The 20825-nt window shown below is 43.2% G+C and overlaps 1 pseudogene; it reads right to left on the minus strand.

Annotated features, from left to right (window-relative positions):
* Positions 1 to 14913: 14913 nt before the first annotated feature.
* On the minus strand, positions 14914 to 19156 carry LOC119252026 (patr class I histocompatibility antigen, A-108 alpha chain-like; annotated as a pseudogene).
* Positions 19157 to 20825: the final 1669 nt, after the last annotated feature.

Raw genomic sequence — 20825 nt, forward strand, 5'->3', positions numbered from 1 at the left:
AGAGAAGGTCTCCTGCACCGGGTTCTTCATAGTCAGAGGCAGCTGATGGTCAAGCCTGTCCTCCCATCCTGGCCTGTGGGTTGGGCTGGCCTCTCCCTTTCTGGAGAGTGGGGCAGTCCTACTTTTCAGTGCCCTGGGCGATGGCACTGGGGGCACCTTTCTTGCCCCTGATGTTTTCTGGGTTTTGGCAGTGGAGGCAGACCATTAAGAGGTTGAAATCTCAAATGCCCTGGGGTGCATGGGGCCTTGAGTGAGCCTGAGGTGGCAGGGCACTGACAATGGCAACTGCCGTATACTGGGGCTTTCTCTTGTCTTTCTCCCTTTCTTTTTTCAGTCTAGCTAGTCCCCTCCATGTTACTGTAGGCCTTGAAGTCCATGTCCAAAGTATTAAAAGGATCTTAGGCCCTTGATTTAGTCTCTGGAGTCTGTGCCTGATGTCAAAGCAAGGCTGGCTAATGAAGGAAGCCACTAAAATGCTTGTCCTTTTCTGGGTCTAGATTATATACCTTTTAATAGTCTCAGCAAATTTAGCCTGAAATTGATACCGGAATTGTCAGGCCTAGTCTCCCAGCCAGGAACGGATCCCAGGCTGCAGGTGCAGCGCGAAGTCCCAGCCACTAGACCACCACGGGTTGGTGTCTCAGGAAGCCACAGCAGGAACTTCGCAGACTCTCAGGCAAGCAAGCAAGAAGAGGCAGGTTTGTTTAAAGAAAGAAAAAGTTTATTGAGGAGAAAAAGAGCAGAAATAAAGTGGGGATCCCAGGCCATGAAACCAGGCCAGGGAGGGGCAAGGAAGCCAAAGTGGAGTTGTGTCTAAGGAAATGTATACCTTATTTCCCTCATTATTCTAAAGCTCCACAGTCTCTTTGTGATTGGTAGTTCTCGGCTGTCTCACTTAATCTGCTACTGAGTGGGGGATCTTCACATTCCTTATCTAACAGGTTTGTCTTTCCCCATTTGTTGCATCTTCCCCCTTGTTTGATAGATTTGTCTTTATGGCCCAGTCTCCCAGATGAGCACCCCTGCATTTTAGGGAAGAGAAAGGTAAACATCAGCTATTGAAGAAAACCAGGCTGGCGCCCACCGGTCTCAGTGCTGACCCCTTCCCATCCCCCCCTTGCATAAATCTCCTGCACTCTGACAAAGGGCAGGGCGGTGGTCTACCAGACAGGAGTCTGCTGCCCTCCTCATTTGTCCATACATTAAACCACTCTCCGTTTCCCCAAACTCCACCTCCCTTTATCACCTGAGGGAAACCGAGGCCAGCGTTAACAATGTTGTCCTTGGCCCTGGGATGTTTATTATTCCCCGTGGAATTCCTTCCATTCCTCTAGGTGTCCTCATCTCTGAAGCCTTCCTAATGCTCCGAGGTCCCCACCTGCATGTCCTTGAGGCTGCCTCATCCTCCCTAACTTGCCCTCGGATTCAAAATGATGTGGGATTTTTGGGCTTTTGAGTAACTTTTCTCAGGTCTTTTATAATTAACTGGCTTATTATATTTAAGAAATCTTATGTATTTTAGAATAATCTCATTAGTTTACATTTATGTTGAACAGGTGTAACAATCCTATGAGAATACGTCCTATGAGGTATCAATATACCCAAATTGACTCAGTTGTTTGGTTTTCACAATGAAAATCAATTTTATCAGGTGTCTTAGGAGTCCTCATAAGACAAAAACTTTACTATATCAGAATGAAATTGTCATAGAACAAACTTACAGATCTTTACAAAACACTTAATTACTGACAGTAACAAGGATTTTTAAGAGTAGATTTATTTCTTTGATAAGGCTCAGCAATGCTGACATGGTAAGGTTTTTTCTTAGGTAACCTGAGGGTAAAAGAACACCAGGAGTTTTAGATTACCTGAACAGTCTTTAATTTGTTACAAGAAACTAATGAAAGCAGATTTAGAAAACCTTAATATTTTTTTAAAGATTTATTTATTTATTTTATACAAGAACCTGGGTACAAGCCAGATGCGTGGGAGGGTGAGAGGATTCACCAGAGACAGAGCGGGGAACAGAACAGGCAGACTGATGAAATACACTGCTGGGGGGAGCAGTGAGCGAGACAGGAGAGGTCTGCTTGCTGCTCTATGTGGGACCCACGCTGGCCAGCCAGGATCGAACTCGTGCCGCAGTGGCTGCGGACAGCTTCATAGGTTGCGTCTTAACTGCTTGCGCCACTGGGGAGGCCCAAGAATACCTTAATTTTTATATATAAAAAGGAATAAAGCTTGATGTTACGTAGGTGCACTACTGATATTTAAGTTAACTAAAATATTTTATAGTAAGTCATTTGAGCATACAAATTTTTTTTACTAAAATCCCTCTCTCAGACCTTGAGCACTTTCTTTTGCTTTCTTACTTTTTAATACCATTTCATTTTAAAGATACCCATCTTACTTTAAATTATTTTAAGGACTTTTAGAATATCCATTTTCAATACATTCCTTTCTTTCTAAACACACACACTCCTCACTTTAGTTGTATTTAGAGTTATTACATCCTAGTTTTTAATCTCCACATTGTAAGACATTGTAATAGCTGTTACACTACCATCTCTTTAGACTTCACAACTTAAACAAACATATCCTTCAGTTGCTTTTGTTTGTTTGTTTTTTTTTTTTGATGAGATGACATTAAATTTTAGTTTCCTTACAATAAGGAGCAAAATGTAAACCTGAAGTTCAGTAAATGATTAAGAAATTTTTATTACTAAACTTAGCAAAACCTTAGTTTTATAAGAAATTTAGCTGCCATCTAAATAATGATGAAAAGAACAAATTTAAGATAGATACCAAGTGTAACTTTAGTTTTTCTTAGAACTAGAATTTCAAGTCAGTTGCAGAGTTGCCACTGTAATAATTTTTTATACCAAGTTTTTCTTAGGCAAGCACTAGATAGATTGACGAAAACAAGATAAATTAGACACCTAAAACCATATACATTTTCTGTATACATGTGAGAGTCTCAGTAACTTGTCTATATGGCTTTAGATGTCACCTTGAATTTTATTTAAAGAAGTCAATCATTTACTGGGAGAAAAGTGTTTTTTTCTCCAAGGGGAAAAGGTAAGTGCATCAGTGTTCCTGGAAAAAGACCTTATCAGGACACATTTAGATAAAAACCTAGAAGTAAGTTTGTTAGCATAGACCAGGTTAATTATTATTATTTTTTTTTTGTATAGCATGAGTTTTCTTTTAAGTAAACATATTTAAACAGAGTAAAGTATTAATATCCAACACTAATACTTTAAGGCATGTATGATTGAAACCATCAAATTTTGAATTAGTTTTTGTTTAGTACAATTTTAGATCACGATCTCAAAATTGAGGATTTTTCACAGGCGTCATTTATTATTAATCTGTAACAGAGTGGTCCCCAGGAAAGGGGGAGGTGCCAGGTTCCCTGCCCCATCCAAAAGAAGGGTGGAGCTGAGCAGGGAGAGAAGAAGCTGCAGAGGAGACTGAGGAGGAAGGAAGCAGGATGGAGCCACAAGGAGACCTGGAGGAGGCACATGGAGCAGAGAGACGCATGAGGAAATTGCACTTGCCTTTTGGTCGTGGACTGGGTGACACAGATGTGGGTGAGACTCACGGGGAGGTGACAATGGCAGGTTTTGTCTTGATTTTGATTTTGCTCTTTTCCTCCCAGACTTGTCTGGTTGTTTCTGACCCTTTTCTGTGGGTCCCCACTGGAAGTTGCTTTGGAACTTGTGGCAGGCTTTGGGGCTTGTTCTGAGCCAATCCTGCTTGGGTGGACTTTTACCCACAGGGGGATGGGTAACTTTGGATGCTTGATTTAGAAACTATATTCTTTGCCTTTCCTGTGTTGTTTACTAATTATATTAAAGTTCATTTTCATTAAAGTCTCATATGTTTTGTGTTGATGCAGCAGGCAGCAGAAACTATTTAGAAGTGGGTTCCGGGGGTCTGGGGTGCCCCTCTTCCTGCCCTGTAACAAATCCTCCAGAGGCAAAAAAAGCAAGAAAGACCCAGAGATCTCTTGATTTTCATTTTAAAATTTTGGCCATGTGTATAATTAAGAGATAATTATTTTACTGATATTTGTGAAGATACTGAGAAACTACAATTTAGTAAATTTTAGTCAATTTCAGTCCTTCAGTAACAACTCCTTTAGATTAAGCATGTCTTATTTTTTCTTCTTTAAATTATATTTTATTATTATTTTTTTACATCATTGATCATTTTTAAACAATATTTGCTTTCCCCCCACCCCCTCAGGTGTAGTCCTCATAGAAATTCCTTCCCCAATGCATCCATGCACCATCACCTCAGTCTCCTGTGCTCCCCCCTCCCTCCTTCTGATCCCTCTCCCTCCTCCTCCCCTGCAGGATGTCTCTGATTTATAATTCTCTGTTTTTGCTTTGTTGTGTTTTGCACTGTTATTACTTTTTTTACACTGATATCTTATTTGGTTCCCCTATATTCCTGCTTTAAGTGAAACCATCCGATATTTTTCTTTCTCCTTCTGGCTTATTTCACTGAGCATAATTCCTTCTAGTTCCATCCACGTTGCTGTGAATGGCATGAGTTTATCTTTTTGATTGCTAAATAATATTCCATTGTGTATATACACCACATCTTCTTGATCTAGTCATCTATTTTTGGGCATTTGGGTTGTTTTCAGGTTTTACCTATTGTGAATAGTGCTGCAATAAATAGAGGGCTATGGGTGTTCTTTTAAATCAACATTTTTGTGTCCTTTGGGTAGATCCCTAGGAGTGGAATTCCTGGGTCAGAGGGTAGCTCCATTTTTTGTAGACTGAGGAAACTCCAGACAGCTTTCCGTAGTGGTTGGACCAGTTTGCACTCCCACCAGCAATGTAGGAGAGTTTCCTTTTCACCACATCCTTGCCAGCATTTGTTTTTGCTTGTTTTTTTTGATATGTGCCATTCTTACTGGTGTAAGGTGGTATCTCAGCGTGGTTTTGATTTGCATTTCCCTAATTATAAGGGATGTTGAACATTTTTTCATATGCCAGTTGATCAATATGTGACCGATTCTGGAAAATGATCCGAGTGCACTTGAGAAAAATGTGTACTTGGATTTTTTTGGATACAGTGTCATACAGATGTCTGTTAAACCCATGAGGTCTAGATCGTTATTTAGGGCTCTAAAGTCCTGGTTCATTTTTTGACTTGATTGAGCATATGCTGTGAAGCTGTCTTCAGCCTCTGTAGTGCGGGTTCGATTCCTGGCCAGCCAGGGAGATTCCCCGATGGTGCGGCAGATCTCTCCTGTCGCTCCCGCTGCTCCCCTCAGTTGTCTGCCTGCCTGTTCTGCTCCCTACTCTGTCTCTGGTGAATCCTCTCACCCTCTCACACCTGTGGCTTGTACCCCAGCTATTGTATAAATAAAATATAAATCTTAAAAAATAATAATTTCTTATTTTTTACAACTTCCTGCTGGCTGCTGTGCTTTTTTCTCTCACCTTCCCTTCAAAGAGGGAAGGGTTTTGAATGAGCCTCCAATTCTACCCCACAATGTAAAATATTGTCCACAGTTGTAGTTAGAGAAGAGGTGATGGTCTGTATGATGAGCTGAGTCATTGATAAAAGGCCTTCAGATTTGAGGAGACAGAAATCACTGTCATGAATGGAAATTGTGCAGACATTGACCGAGATGTTCAACCTAAATAAACCAGCTGGTTTAATGGTAAGATGAAAGGGTGGACTCTGAAGAAAGCCATCCACAGGGTGAAGACCATGACTTTCAGGTAAAGAGGATCTTCCAGAGAGGAGGTTCATGGATTCCTTTATCTTTAAGTCTATAAAGAAAGCCTCTGTGAATCCAGTAGATCAGCATGTTGGTGAGAAAGAGGACAGACCATACAGGAAAAATGAGTTGAATCCAGCTGTTTGAAACTTTCCTATGTTGCCATGTAATTTGCTGCATCCTCTCAGCTCCACAGAGGCAGTGACATGGTGGGGAAATATTTTTTTATATTTTTTATTTAAATTTTATCTTTATATTCCCCATACAATTACAACCCCCTTATTTTGACGCCAAGCCCTCCTTTCCCCACCCCACCCCCCATAGAGTGTCTCTGGTTCATAGTTGTTTGTTGATTTTGATATTTTCTTTCTTATAGTCATTCTTTTTCCTGGCCCCTTATTTAAGTTTTCTAGATTCCTGCTATGAGTGAGACCATCCGGTATTTTTCTTTTTCTTTCTGGCTTATTTCGCTGAGCAGGATCCCTTCCAGCTCCATGACATGGTGGGAATACTTAATCCATGGTAATGACCTAACAGTAAACATGATTCTCAGTAGACTTGATTCTACAAATATTGTGGGTGGTTCATTAGGAAATGACTATAGACAAAGTAACAACTCATTGTCACAAAGAAGAAATACAGCATAAAAGCAGCAAGATTTCTTATAACAGTTTGTTGGAAGATGTCATACTCTGGCCCAGTGGTTGGATATAGAAATAATATAAAAAAATAATTATCTGCAGCATCGAGTACAAGATCCATCTCAGCTCTAGCATAAAGGGGAGGCTGGGGACCCAGTGGTGGTGTAGGTGCAACAAGACACAGTGGGGGACTCAGTCAGCGGGAGTCAGGCTTTGTCATCAAATCAGTCTGTTGCCAAACTGGAGAGGGTCCATCCACCACCCAGCACTGCTGGGCCAGGAAGCCTGGGCTGGTCTGCAGCCCTGGACAGCAGTAGGCGCAGCCTGGGGAGTTCAAGGGTTAGTTTTTAAGTTTGCCTTAATATAGCCCTTAGACTTCTTAGACCATATATAAGTGACATATTTGTCTTTCTCCTTTGGACTTATTTCAATTAGCATAATCCATCCATGTTGCCCCAGATGGCATCCATTTATGTTTTTCTGATAAGTAGTATTCTATTATCTATATACCACTTCTTGATTTCTCATCTGTTTTTGGGCATTTTGGTTGTTTCCATCGCTTGGATATTGTAAATAGTGCTGCAGTGATCATGGATGTGCAAGGTGCCCTTCATAGTAGTGTATTTGTGTTCTGTGGGTACATACCTAGGAGTGGGACTGTTGGGCCCTATGGCAGATGCACTTTGAATTTTCTAAGAAACCTTAATTATGTTTTATATGTATATATATAAAATGTCATATATATAGTCATAGATGTATGTCATATATATAATCATTTATTTATATATATATGATATCATTGTTCATTTTTGTACAATGTATGCTTTTATGCTTTCTCCTTTCAGGTGTATTCCCCATGAAATTCCCAGCACCACTTCACCCATGAACCATCACCATGGTCCTTTGTGCTCTTCTCTCCCGTTTTGCTCCTTCTACCTCCCCCCTCCCCTGAAAAATGTCTCTGATTTATAGTTGCCTAATTTTGTTTTTCTATTATTACTGGTATTTTTTTCCTGATCCCTTATTTGATTCCATTATATTCCTCCTATAAGTGAAATCCTCTGATATTTTTCTTCATCTCTGGCTTATTTTACAGAACATAATCCCTCTAGCTCCATTCATGTTGAGAATGGCATGAGATTATCTTTTTTCATTGCTGAATGGTATTCCATTGTGTATATACCATATCCTCTTGATCCAGTCATCTATTCTTGAGCATTTGGTTGTTTCCATATCTTACCTATCATAAATAGTGCTGCAATAAACAAAGGGGGAAGGTATTCTTTTGAATTGATGCTTCTGTGCCTTGTGAGTACATTCCTAGGAATGGAGTTGCTGGCTCAAAAGGTAGATGCATTTTTAGTAGTTTGAGGCAACTCCAAACAGTTTTCCATAATGGTTGCACAAGTTTGCATTCCCACCAGCAGAGTAGCAGAGTTTCTTTTCTCCAAAACCTTGGCAATATTTGCTGTTTCCTGTTTTTTAAATATGTGCCATTTTCACTGGTGTAAGTTGGTATCTCATTATGGTTTTGATATGCATTTCCCTGATTTAAGTGATGTCAAACATTTTTCATATACTTGTTGGCCATTTGCATTTCCTCTTTGGAGTAGTCTTTTTTGATCTTTTGACAATTTTTTGACTGGATTGTTTTCTTTTGTTGAGTCATGTGAGCTCTTTGTGATCAGTCCCTTATCAGTTGCATTGTGAGCAAAAATCTTCTTCCAATCAGAAGGGTGTCTCTGGGTTTTGGTTAATGTCTCCTTTGGTGTACAAAAGTTTTAGTTTGATGTAATCCTAGCTATTTATCTTTTCTTTTGTTTTCTCTGCTTTGGGGAATGTGTCTTTAAAGGTGTTGCTGAGATGTATTTCTTGTAGTGTTTTGCCTATGTTTTCAACTATCTACTTTATGGTTTCAGGTGTTACGTTGAATTATTTTATCCATTTTGAGTTTGTTTTTTGTGCATGGTATGAGGTATTAGTCTAGCTTCATTTTTTTTTTTTTTTTGCATGTAGCAGTTCAGTTTTCCCAGCATCATTTATTGAATAAACTGTCCTTGTTGCATTGCATATACTTTGCTCCTTTGTCAAAGATTAGGTGCCCATAAATATGTGGGTTTATTTCTGGGTTTTCTATTTGATGCCATTGGTCTGTGTGTCTGCTTTTGTTCCAGTACCATACTGTTTTAATTATTATGGCTTTGTAGTATAATTTGAAATCTGGCAGTATGATGCCTCCATTCTCCTTTTTAGTCAGGAGAGCTTTCATTATTTGCAGAAACCTTGATATTGTTGACATCAAAACCAAGCCAGAGGCCTCCCTGGTGGCGCAGCAGGTTGAGCAGAGCACTGTGAAGCTGTCCACAGCCTCTGCAGCATGGGCTCGAATCCTGGCCAGCTAGGGAGATTCCCACATGGCACAGCAGACCTCTCCTATCTCACCCACTGCTCCGCTCAGCAGTGCTTTCAGTCTGTCTGCCTGTTGTGTGCCCCGCTGTCTCTGGTGAATCGCCTCAGTCTCCCATGCCTCTGACCTGTACCCCACTTCTTGTATAAAAAGGACAAATCTTTAATAAAAAAAGGAGCCTGTCTACATTCTCAAAAACAATGTAGGATTGTTCCATATTCTCCATGTTCTCACCAGCACTTGTTAATATCTGGTCTTTCTAATATAAGGCATTCTTACAGACATGAAGTGATTTGTCACTGTGTTTTAAATCAGGGGATCATGAACAGATCAAAAAGGTGTGGTACATATATACAGTGGAATGTACTCAGTGATTGAAACCATAAACTTATGCCATTTGGGAAATATGGATGGGTAGGAAGGGAGTATATTAAGCTTGATAAGTCAAAAGGAAAAAAAATATCAGGTGGTTGTCCTTATATGTGATATATACGAAACCAAACAGAGGGTCAGAATAAAGACAAAATTTGCAACCTGATTATAGATTTGAGACATACAGAAGGGGAAAGGGAGAGAGATGATTCCAAATAGGGGAGAGAAGAGCACAAGGGACTGTAGTGATGGATCATGGGTGCTATGGTGGTGACGGAACTACAAGGACTACACCTGAGAGAGAAATCAAATATTATACAAAAATTAACAATGAATAGATTTAATTTAAGAAATTTATATCAATCACTGATATAATGGGGGGGTGAGAGAAATTCTACCACATTCAGTTCTACACAAGGCATAGCTCTCTCACTCGGTGAAGGAAAATAATATTGAAGAAATTCAGGTGAATCACCTTAAATGATAACATTCTCAATAGTCCACTGCATCCTCAGAATGTCCCTCTCACATCTCTCTCTGGTGTGTCCCAGGGGATGAGAGACATCCCAGAGTCCTGGGGACTGTTTCTGCTGAGGAAACACAAAAGAGATCCTGGTCAGAGGCCAGAGATGAGACCCTCGGAGGAAATGATGAGGGTGACAGTGAGCCTCTAGTGGGCTCTGAGACCTGGGACGCTGGTCGTGAAGGACTCACCAGATGGGGGACTGCTGTCAGCTACAAGCAATGATTCTCTATTTTTCTCAGCATGGTTATATGGGAACTATGAACAAGGACCTCTGCATTTTATCGTAAGTCAGAGAAAGCAAAACAAACTTGCCTCGCATGCCATGCGCGTGAGCTCACACACACCACATATGTGAACCCTTGGGCTTGTTGGACATGCCTGTCCTTGTGAGCCTCTGTTGCTAAGTTACCACAGAGGAGACTTCCAAGGACAAAGCGAGTTCGGGGTGTCCCTCCCAGGCTGTTTCCCCCCTGGTACATGTACGTTTTCTCAGCGTTTCGGTCAGCCCTTCCCTTGCCGGCCTCAGGTCACCTCTCGATCATCCTCATGCAACATCCCCCCTTTCTTTTTCTTTAAAAAGAGGGCTAAGATCTTTGAGGTGGAGTATTGTTCACTCATGGTTCGGCAGAGGAAGGAGTATCCTACACAAAAAATAATCACACATATTAGTACAACAATCACAGCACTACTAACGCTATGGGTCATGCTCTGCATAAATGATTGTGAGTCCATTCCCTGAAGTGCCTCGGCTATTCCTTGAGCCAGTGCCTCATATGTTTCCTTGGGTAGATCAAGCAAAAACAATCCAACACCTGTTGTTGAAGAGCATGAACATCCAAGGACATATTACCAGAGATACTGTCAGGTGGTATCGGATTACCTGCCAGAAGTGGTTCAAACTACTGTACTGCACTGGAGTCACATAGCAAGCTGAGACATTCCAGTCACAATGTAGCATAATCTGATGTTGAAGTGCTACAAACTGGCCACCTAGCCATTGAACAGCTTGTTGTAATTTGCCCAGGCAACCCTCCAGTTCCTCATCCAGATGAAGGTGAGGCTGCCAAAGCTGCCTGGAATCCTTGTGACCTTGCATTCCAGCTCATAGTCTGCAGCAGTGGAGGATTAGGGACATAGATCCAATAAAAAGATTCTGCACCAATTACCTCCACAATGGCCATCATTTCAAAAAACAAAATCACAGAATTTCGAGGTTTCTTCGTATGGGCCACCACTCTCAGCCTGATGCACCAGCTTCTTCAACTGTCCCCATGTTGGAGGATCTGCCTTATTGCTGTTGAAAGTGGGGTTGGTCACTGCTATCAGGCTCAAGCTGTTCATCTCCTGAGTCAGAGGCTTGAAGTGGAATCTCCCCCTCTTGGCCATAACGAGGCTTAATCAGTTTTGAAGGTAACCACCGCTCTCTGGCTTCCAGACCTGGAGAAACACAAGTAAACCCTCTTCCCCAGGTGAGCACCTCTCCCTTTTCCCACTGATTGGTCATCTCATCTTTCCACCAAATGGGCTGTTTTACTACAGCCACTTCTGAATGCCAATGCTTTTTAGCTGCAGAACAGTCAGTATCAGCCTGCAAATTTAAAAAAATTAGAGTAATAAGTGCTTGAGCAATCAGTGTAGCAGGGGACTCTCTCCCCTTTTTTGATTTTTAAGGGCAGATCCCAGGACATAGTCTTAGGAAACAGTTTTTTTCCAGGGTTTTGTGTATGTTAGAGAATAACAGTCTGCCACCAGTATTGTCCATGAAGTTCCAGTATTGACAATCCTTCATTACTGGAAATTAGTTAGGCCATGCCAAAAAAGCATTAGAAGGCATTAACCAAAACAAAACAGTAAATATGTCAAATCACAGGAAAAAAGAAGCAAAAAGAAAATTCTGAAAACTAGTTTAACTTATTTAAAAACAAGTTTTCTCTACCTTGATTCCAATTTTATATAACAGTACAGCAAAATATTTGTGAACTAAATTTACTTTTAGACAAATTTGCCTATTTTTGCATAAAATCACAAGGCAGAATAACCAAACAGCAATTTTTGTAGCTTTGTTGGAATACTCCAAATAGGATCAGATGGAACTGTTAAAATAGGATCTAAAAATAGGCTTCAGGAACACAGCTGGTCTCCCCAGACTCCACCTGGGCTTTCCTCTTTTCGAGGGTACCAGGACTTTTTCTTTTTCCGGGTTGGCCAGTCCTGCCAATGAAGGCAAGCTTCCTCATCATTTTTGGAGGTCTCTGGAACCCTATGAACAAAGCAGCAGTTTCTCCTTTTTTTGGTTCAGCTCTATGTCAACTCCCTGGAAAAATTCCACTCAAAGCCACACAAAATGTAAATACAACTTAGCTAAAACCTAGTAAAAATCAGGTGTAACTCCAACAGTCTATGCAGTCCTTTGCAGAAAATTTTTACTGTCAAAAGTTGCATCAATTTGAATCAATTGAGGCCTTTTCTCTTTATTTTTTGTAGAAACCATTGAAGTACACAATATTGCAAGGCAACAATAACCATTGACAATTTGCATACATACCAGGTACTGAAAGATTTTTGCCGGAGGCCAGCTCCTGCAAAATGTCATGTCAAGGGTCCCTGCAGCACTAGATGACATCAGCAAAGTGGAGGGATGAGGGGATGAGGGAATGAGGAGACACAAACACTTGATAGGGTGCAAGTATCTCCTGCTGAGGGTCTCAGAGGGTCTTTATTTATACATCAGAATTTTTTTATTTGATCATTACATCATGCATTATGTCATTTACATTGTGTCAGAATTTATTTTTGATCACTCAGTGCACAACCCATTTCTTAATTTTCCTAGTCTATGATTAACTTGGTTACTTGGTTACATTAACTTGGTTACATATTTTCCTAGGTGATGTATGTTATTCAGAAAATAAAAACAGGTGCTACACACTACGTGATTTATGCGGTCAGGCTAGGTAAATAAAACAAGGCTAAGCAGGGATTGTAAGATGGAGGGCGGCCTCCTATTTTCTATATAGAACCTAAGGTTTCCCGGTACCGTGGGAACAGTATATGGTGTGTCTTTCTCAGACCATTTTGCCTCCCCTGGTGCCTCAGGGCCTTCTCTTCTGGTTCCAACAGCTCTATCAAATGTGGCTTGTTAAAGAACTCAATGTTACTCATGGTAACTGAGTTACAAATTGGAGGATGTGGAGAATCATTGGAAACCGTTTCATTATCAATCATGTTGGAAGGCACTTTTCTTAAACTACTGAGGTGTGCATCACCGAAACTGGCATTGATGCCAGCACTCATTGTGTTATTCTGGAGCTTATAGAAAACTTCCATGGTTTCAATAACTGCCACAACCGAGTGAAAAGAAGTAGCTGGAGCCAGCTAAGGAGTTTTCTGACGTTTCAGAAATTTCCCCCATGCCCGGACCTTGGCAGACAGCATGAGTAGCATGGCCTGCACTAGATTTTGTTTTAGAAAACCAATATTAACATTTCTGTACATGCCAAAGTTTTACCATTTTCCAAGTGACAATACTTCCCTTTCAGTGTAACTTTATTAAGTAGACCAAATAGTACAAATTTATCTAATGTCTTTCCCAGGAGGAAAGGGAGAAAGTTTGTGGAGTGTTTCTGGAGCTTTACTGAGGTTCCACAAAATTTCCTTCAATCGATCAAATGAGAGGCTACCAAATTTTACTTCAATTTAGATTTTGGAAAGCTTTGCCATAAATATTAGAAAACAGCAACAACAACCATATTTAATCTCTATGAAAGTTCTGGCCCTAAGTATAATATTGACAGTCAAATCATAACCTTTAATTTTCATCTCAAAAACCTTAGTAATTTTTCAGACACTTAAAAGACATTATGTACCCAACATCATTAACCCAGACAAGAGCTAAGTTTATACCCAATGTGAGTTTATAAGTACATGTTTTGAAACAACCCATTGGATTAAAACTCAGTTACTTTTAACAAAAATTATTCCAGCTGATGTGTTCCCAAGACACTAAGGCATCTAAGAAAGTTTAGTTGTAGCTTTAGTTCCTGTTATGACTGGAATTCCATTTTGCAGGGCTGTTAATAAAACAATGGCACATACCAAGTTTTTCTAGGCTGGCTAATAATCAAACAAGCATTAGGCAGATTAATAAAAACAAGAAAAATCAGAGTAACATATAGATACTATGTACATTTTTCATATACATGTGACTCAGTAGGAAAGACAAAAGTACCTTTTATACCAGAAGTTTCTTTTGAAATAAACACATTTAAACAGAGTAAATTATTAATACTTAACATTATAACTTTAAAGCATATATGCTTTGAATTATATCATAAGATTTATAATTAATCCTCTGGAGGTAAAAAACAAAACAAAACAAAGACAGTTACAAACAAACAGAGAGTTCTTGATATTCATATTCAACTTTGGTCATGTGTATAAATTTTAAGAGATATTTATTTTATCAATATTTGTGAAGACACTGAGAAACCTGTTAATGATTTAATTTTAGTTCTATAACAATTCTTTTAGATCAAACATATTTTAAATTTGTATTTTTAAGAGTGACTCTGGCTTTGAAGAAGCTGTGCACAGAGAATTTACATTAGTATTTTAAGACCTGAAAAAAAATTCCTTCAAAATTGTAAAAGAGCCTTTATAAAACATCTCAAACAACCTAGTTTTTGAGATGCCTTAGCTTCTCATTTATGTTTGATATTCTCACTTACCAAGTTTTTTTTGTTACACTTTTATATTAAGAAGGTTTTTAATGAGTTAAAAGCTAAAATCTTTACATAGAATAAGTGTCTAATCTTAATTATTACTAAAGACCTTGGGCTTGAGACTACAACAGTCACGGCAGTTTTTACTAACTTTTTTTAGATAAGAAATTTTTTTTTGAGTTTATATTTTAAAGAAATGATCCTTTGGCTTTAAGTTGTTATTGTTTTATCTCACCGAGAACAAGCATATTTTTAAAAGATTTATTTATTTATTTATATAAGAACCAGGGTACAGGTCAGATGCGCGGGAGGGTGAGAGGATTCACCAGGGACAGAGCGGGGAACAGAACAGGCAGACTGACGAAATACACTGCTGAGGGGAGCAGCGGGCAAGACAGGAGAGGTCTGCCATGCCATGTGGGACCCTCGCCAGCCAGCCGGGATTGAACCAGTGCTGCAGAGGCTGCGGACAGCTTCACAGTGTGGCACTCAACCACCTGCGCCACCAGAGGAGGCCTTGAGAACAAGCATATTTTTAAGACAAAAAAAGAGCAAGTAAGTAAATTTAAAAGTTTTTACTTAACCAATAAGCATTTTGTAGGAGACACAGGGAAATAGGATTTTTTACCTATAGAACAGGCCAGAATGGTGTTTTAAGGTGGACAAAAGGAGAGTCCAGTCCCCCACAGCAGAAAGGCAGCAGAGACCTGCCAGTGATCTCAACACTGGAGAAAAAGTCCAGGCAGCTGCTTGCTGAGACTGGGGTAGCCTCCACCTGTCCACCACAGTGGGTTTACATTATTTTAATAAAAACCTTTTAGTCTCATATAGTCATATTATAACCATTTCCTATCACTTTAACAATTGTGAATGAACTTCGAATACCATTTTTTAGAAATAACTTTTTTATTTTTCTTAAAAAAACAAATGGCAAAACTCTAGTGGCAGAAACCCTGGCCTCCCCCACCCAAATAATTAACAGGAAAAGCTTGAAGCATTTCTCCCTCCATTTATAAGACTGTGTCACGTTATCTCTTACTTGTTCCCAAGTTTCTATATCCAGCAACCTGCCCTCTGGGAACCATGGGTTATATTTTTCAACTACCGTTAAACATTCTAGAATCTGGTTAAGGGGTATTTTTGCCTATGGTGAGAAAGCAGATGCTGCAGAAGCAAAGCAAAAGTAGAAAGCCTTGAAGAAGATTGCCCCATCTGGAATTCCCACCTCTACTCACATCCTTCTGTGGAGTCGTGACCACTGCTGTCACCTCGTCACTTCAGTGGGAGGTTTCTCCTTCAGGTCCCTGTTGGGCGCCACTTGTGAGCCTCCAGTGGGCTCTGAGACCTGGGACGCTGGTCGCAAAGGACCCACCAGACGGGGCAATGCTTCAGCTACAAGCAGTGATTCTCTACATTTCTCAGCATGGTTATATGGGAATTGTGAACAAACACATCTGCGTTTTATCATAAGTCAGAAAAGCCAAAACAACCTTGCCTCGCACACCATGTGCGTGAGCTCATACACATCACTTATATGAGCCCTTGTGCTTGTCGGACATGCCTGTCCTTGTGAGTCTCTGTTGCTAAGTTACGACCAAGGAGACTTCCAAGGACAAAGCAAGTCCAGGGCGTCCCTCCCAGGTGGTTTTCCATCCTGGCATATGCGAGTTTTCTCAGCGTTTCGGTCAGCCCTTCCCTTGCCATCCTCAGGTCACCTCTTGATCATCCTCGTGCAACAGTGACTCTCCCTAGAGTTCCCTCTACACTGTCCTCAGGGGCTCAGGGATCCAACCCTGATCTACACTTACCTGCACCCTGAGTGTAGCTGATTGCTTGTCCCCCTACAGGAAGAAACATCATGTGAGATAAGGGAGTAGTCAGCGCATGGAGTCCTAAAGGAATCTCCAAGTCTGGGTCACAGGGAAATTTCTAGAACTGTGATTGAAGACCCAGGTCAGGACTGGGATATATGAAGAATGGATATGAAAGGGAATTGGAGTCTTTCCACAGCAGGGTCCCTTCCCATTGGCATTTGCTGGGAAACAGATCCCCATCACCACAATTATAAGGTGAATAATTGGTGATTCATTTTCAAAAGTGTTTACAAAAACCTGAGTGTTAGCAATCAGCACCAGACTGGGCAACATATGTGTGGATGGTACTTCTCCTACCCAGGTAAGGCAAGTCCTCCCTGGGACATGAAAGCCCCCAGTGGACAAATTCCCCTACTCCCTTCCCTACCTGAGCACTTCTTCCTCCACATCACAGCTGCAGCCACCGCAGCTCCAGTGAGCACAGCTCCAAGGAAAACCAGGCCAGCAATGATGCCCGCGGTGGGGACAGAGGACTGAGGAGGGGGCACTGGAAGGGACAGGAAGATGAGACCCTGAGCCCCAGGAACATCCTGACTCTCTGAAAGTCTCCAGAAGGGCTCCTGATTCCTCCAAGCAGAAGCTCAGGGCTCTCTGGTGGCACAATGGGTTGAATGCAGTGCTCTGTAGCTGTCCACAGCCTCTGCAGCACGAGTTCGATTGCCACCTGGCCAGGGAGATACCCACATGGCATGGCAGATCTCTCCTATCTCGCCTGCTGCTCCCCTCAGCAGTGTTTTCGGTTGTCTGCCTGTTCTTCTCCCCATTCTGTCTCTGGTGAATTCTCTCACCCTCCTGCACCTCTAACTTTTACCCCAGTTCTTGTATAAATAAACAAATATTTAAAAAAAAAAGAAAAAAAGAAACTCAGAGCCCATCGTTACCCCATCTCAGGACTTGGGGTTCCAGCAGGCCCTCATGCTGCACATGGCAAGTGTAGCTCTGCTCCTCTCCAGAAGGCACCATCACAGCCGCCCACTTCTGGAAGGTTCCATCCCCCCCAGGCCTGGTCTCCACCAGCTCCATCTCCTGGGTCAGTTCCTCCCCATCTCGCTGCCAGGTCAGGGTGATGTCTGCAGGGTAGAAACCTAGGGCCCAGCACCTCAGGGTGACATCACGGTCAGAGGTGACGTGGAGGGACACCTGTGTCTTTGGGGGATCTGAGGAGAAGGGTCAAAAAAAATCACACTTTGGGTTTTCCTTCCTGGACACTGAAGCAGACTCACTGACCATCCTCAGAACAAATGACAATTGGTTTGGAGGGAGGAAGCACAAAACCCAAAACCCAGCCTAGTCTGGGGAATCTGGGATAATTAGGTGAGAGCCCACGAGGGAGGATGCGGGTCTCTGGGGAGAACACAGACTTTTACTCCAGACTTGGTTGGAGGGTGAATGACACAGAAAGGCAGGAGTCAGGTCCAGAAATGTTCTCAGACCAAAAAAGACCTTGAAAGAGAAGCTTATGTTTCCCAGGATGGCTGCCAGGTCAAAAGGATCCTGGAAGTGTTATTTCAGGATGGCCTCCTCCCTCAGGAGAGACTGGATTCCTTAACCCTCCAGAAAAGTGGTGTCTTCTGGGCAAGTCTCTCTCTAGCACAGAACATGAAACCCAGGGGGACTCTCCCTCTCTGCCCAGAAAGCAGCTGCTGTTCTGCCCATTATTCCATTCGCCCCCCACGAAACCCCCTCTTCCAGTTTGAGGGGAGGTCCGAGGTCTTTTGGCCCCTCTTACCTGTGCGCTGCAGCACCTCCTTCCCAAAAACTAGAAATCTGAGGAGCCACGGGAAGCACCTGCTCTGCACACTGTGCCTGACGCGCTCGGCCTGCCCGCCGCCTCCCACGCGCGCTGGGTGATCTGAGCCCCCCGAGTCCGCGGGGTCCAGGAGCGCAGGTCCTCGCTCAGGGAGATGAAATCCGCGCCGTCGTAAGCGAACTGGTCATACCCGCCGAGGAGTCTCAGGTCTGGGCTCACTTCACAGCCAAACATCCTCTGGAGGGTGTGAGACCCTGAAACCCACCCCTGTGGTCAGCCCGAGGTCACCCCGCCCTCTCTGAATAAACCTCAATAAACCTAAACTGAAAATGAAATGCAGGCAGGAATGTCCCGCGGGTCTTCCGGTGGAGGGTCCTGGCAGATCCACCCGCCTGGAGGGGTCAGTGGACCCTGAGACTGGGGACACCCCGGCCTCATGGTGGGATGGGGGTGACCTGACCCTGGCCCCGCTCGCGAAGCTCACCGTCCTCGCTCTGGTTGTAGCGGCCGCGCAGGTCCCTCAGGAGCGCTTTGAGCCACTGCGCGTTGTCCCTTTGGTTCTGAGTCTCCTCGTCCAGGTCCTCCTGCCCCACCTGCCCCGCCCAGGGCGCCCGCGGCTCCGCACTCTGGCCCGGAGAGTCGCTGTCGAACCGCCCGAACTGCGTGTTGTCCACGTAGCCCACGGCGATGTAGCGGGGCTCCCCGGGGCCGGGCCGGGACATCATGGTGTAGAAAAGCCTCAGGGAGTGGGAGCCTGGGGGCAGGAGGGGAGACCTGGCTGACCCTCCTCTCAGCGCGGGGCCAGGGCCCAGGGAGATGGCCTGGAGGGGAGAAGGGGCGGGGCCGTGAGAGTGAAAAGGGGCGGTGGGCCAAGAAGGGCCCAGACTCAGGGCACCAGAGCACTCAGGGGAGGCGGGAGGGACAGAAGGGGCCAGAACACAAGGGCCTGAAGGGGGTACAAGAGGTCGGGGGAGATGAGCCTTTCCTGGGGTCCTGCACCCGCAGTGGCTCCTTGCTCCTCCCTCCTGGAGCAACAGTGTCCAGCTGGACACGCACTCACCCGCCCGGGTCTCCATCAGGGCCAGGGGCCCCCAGAGCAGCAGCAGGAGGGTGAGGGGCATCACACTCCATCCAGGGGCTGGGGAGAAGGAGTCCAGGAGGGTCCTTGGAGACTTTGCAACTGGAGCAGGACGATGCTGATTGTCTTCCCTGGACACCCCGGAAATGGGGAGAGAGAATGGGGTGAGTGTGGGGTCATCAAGGCTGCCCCACCCCACAGAGCCTGTGAGAGGGAGACGTGATGCTGTAACAGTGTGACATCCACAGACAGGGGAGGCTCCAAATTCCCTTCCCCACCTTTAGGAGGAGTGGATTTGGGCTGGAGGAAGCAGCAGCCTGGAGGAATGAAGAAACTAGCAATATTTTCAGATAATGTGAATATTGATACTGAATTAAAACTAAACAGATGGGGCCTCCCTGGTGGCACAAGGCTTTCAGACACAACCTATGAAGCTATCCACAGCCACTGCAGCACAAGTTTGATCCCCAGCCATGGAGATACCCACATGGCACAGCAGACCTCTCCTGACTTGCCTGCTGCTCCCCTCAGCAGTGTATTTCACTCAGTCTGCCTGTTCTGCTCCCCACTCTGTCTCTGGTGAATCCTCTCACCACCTCCTGCACCTCTGGCCTGTACCCAGTTCTTGTATGCATAAATAAATAAACCTTTTTTTAAAAAAGATTTATTTATTTATTTATACAAGCACTGGGTACAGTCAGAAGTGTGGGAGGGTGAGAGAATCCACCAGAGCCAGAGTGGAGAGCAGAACAGGCAGACTGAATAAGTACACTGCTGAGGGGAGCAGTGAGTGGCAGGAGAGGTCTGCATGCCATGTGGGACCCTTGCTGGCGGCCAGGGATTGAACCGGTGCTGCAGAGGTTGAGGGCAGCTTTGCAGCCCAGCACTCAACCACTGCGCCACCAGGGGAGGCCCATAAATCTTTAAAAAAAAATATATATATATTACAGGTGGTAGTTTCTCGAAGGTTATTTGTAAAGTGAAACCTGAAATAATATCATGGAATATTTCTATTGTTACATTTCCACAGGCCTCTCTTGCATATTGGTTGGAACTTGTGCTAATATATGATTTTTTTTAAATATTTTACTTCATATAATTCTTATATAATTTTTCATTTTTGCACAATGTATGCATTTTCATTTTGGGTGTATTCCCCATACAATTCCACCCCCTTATTTTTTTTTAAAGATTTATTTGTTTATACAAGAACCAGGGTATAGGCCAGATGTGCGGGATGGTAAGAGGATTCACCAGAGACAGAGCAGGGAACAGAACAGGCAGAGTGACTGAAATACACTTCTGAGGGGGGCAGCAGGCGACACAGGAGAGGTCTGCTGAGCCATGTGGGACCCTCCGCTGGACAGAATTGAACCTGTGCTGCAGAGGATGCCCACAGCTTCACAGCACTGTGCACAACCACCTGTGCCACCAGGGGAGGCCCAGCACCCCCTTTATTTTGACCCAAATCCTTCTCTCCTCACCACCACCATCCCCCGTAGTGTGTCTCTGGTTTATACTTACTTGTTGGTTTTGAATTTTTCTTTATTATAGTCTTTTTCCTGGTCCTTATTTAGGTTTTTGAAATTCCTGCTATGAGTGAGACCATCCAGTAATTTTCTTTTTCTTTCTAGCTTATTTCACTGAGCATGATCCCTTCCAGCTCCATGTTGCTGCAAATTGCATAAGTTTATATTTTCTGATTGCTGA

The sequence above is a fragment of the Talpa occidentalis genome, unplaced genomic scaffold (genome assembly GCF_014898055.3).
Source record: "Talpa occidentalis isolate TD23 unplaced genomic scaffold, MPIMG_talOcc4v2.1 talOcc4.2, whole genome shotgun sequence".
Lineage (NCBI taxonomy): Eukaryota > Metazoa > Chordata > Mammalia > Eulipotyphla > Talpidae > Talpa > Talpa occidentalis.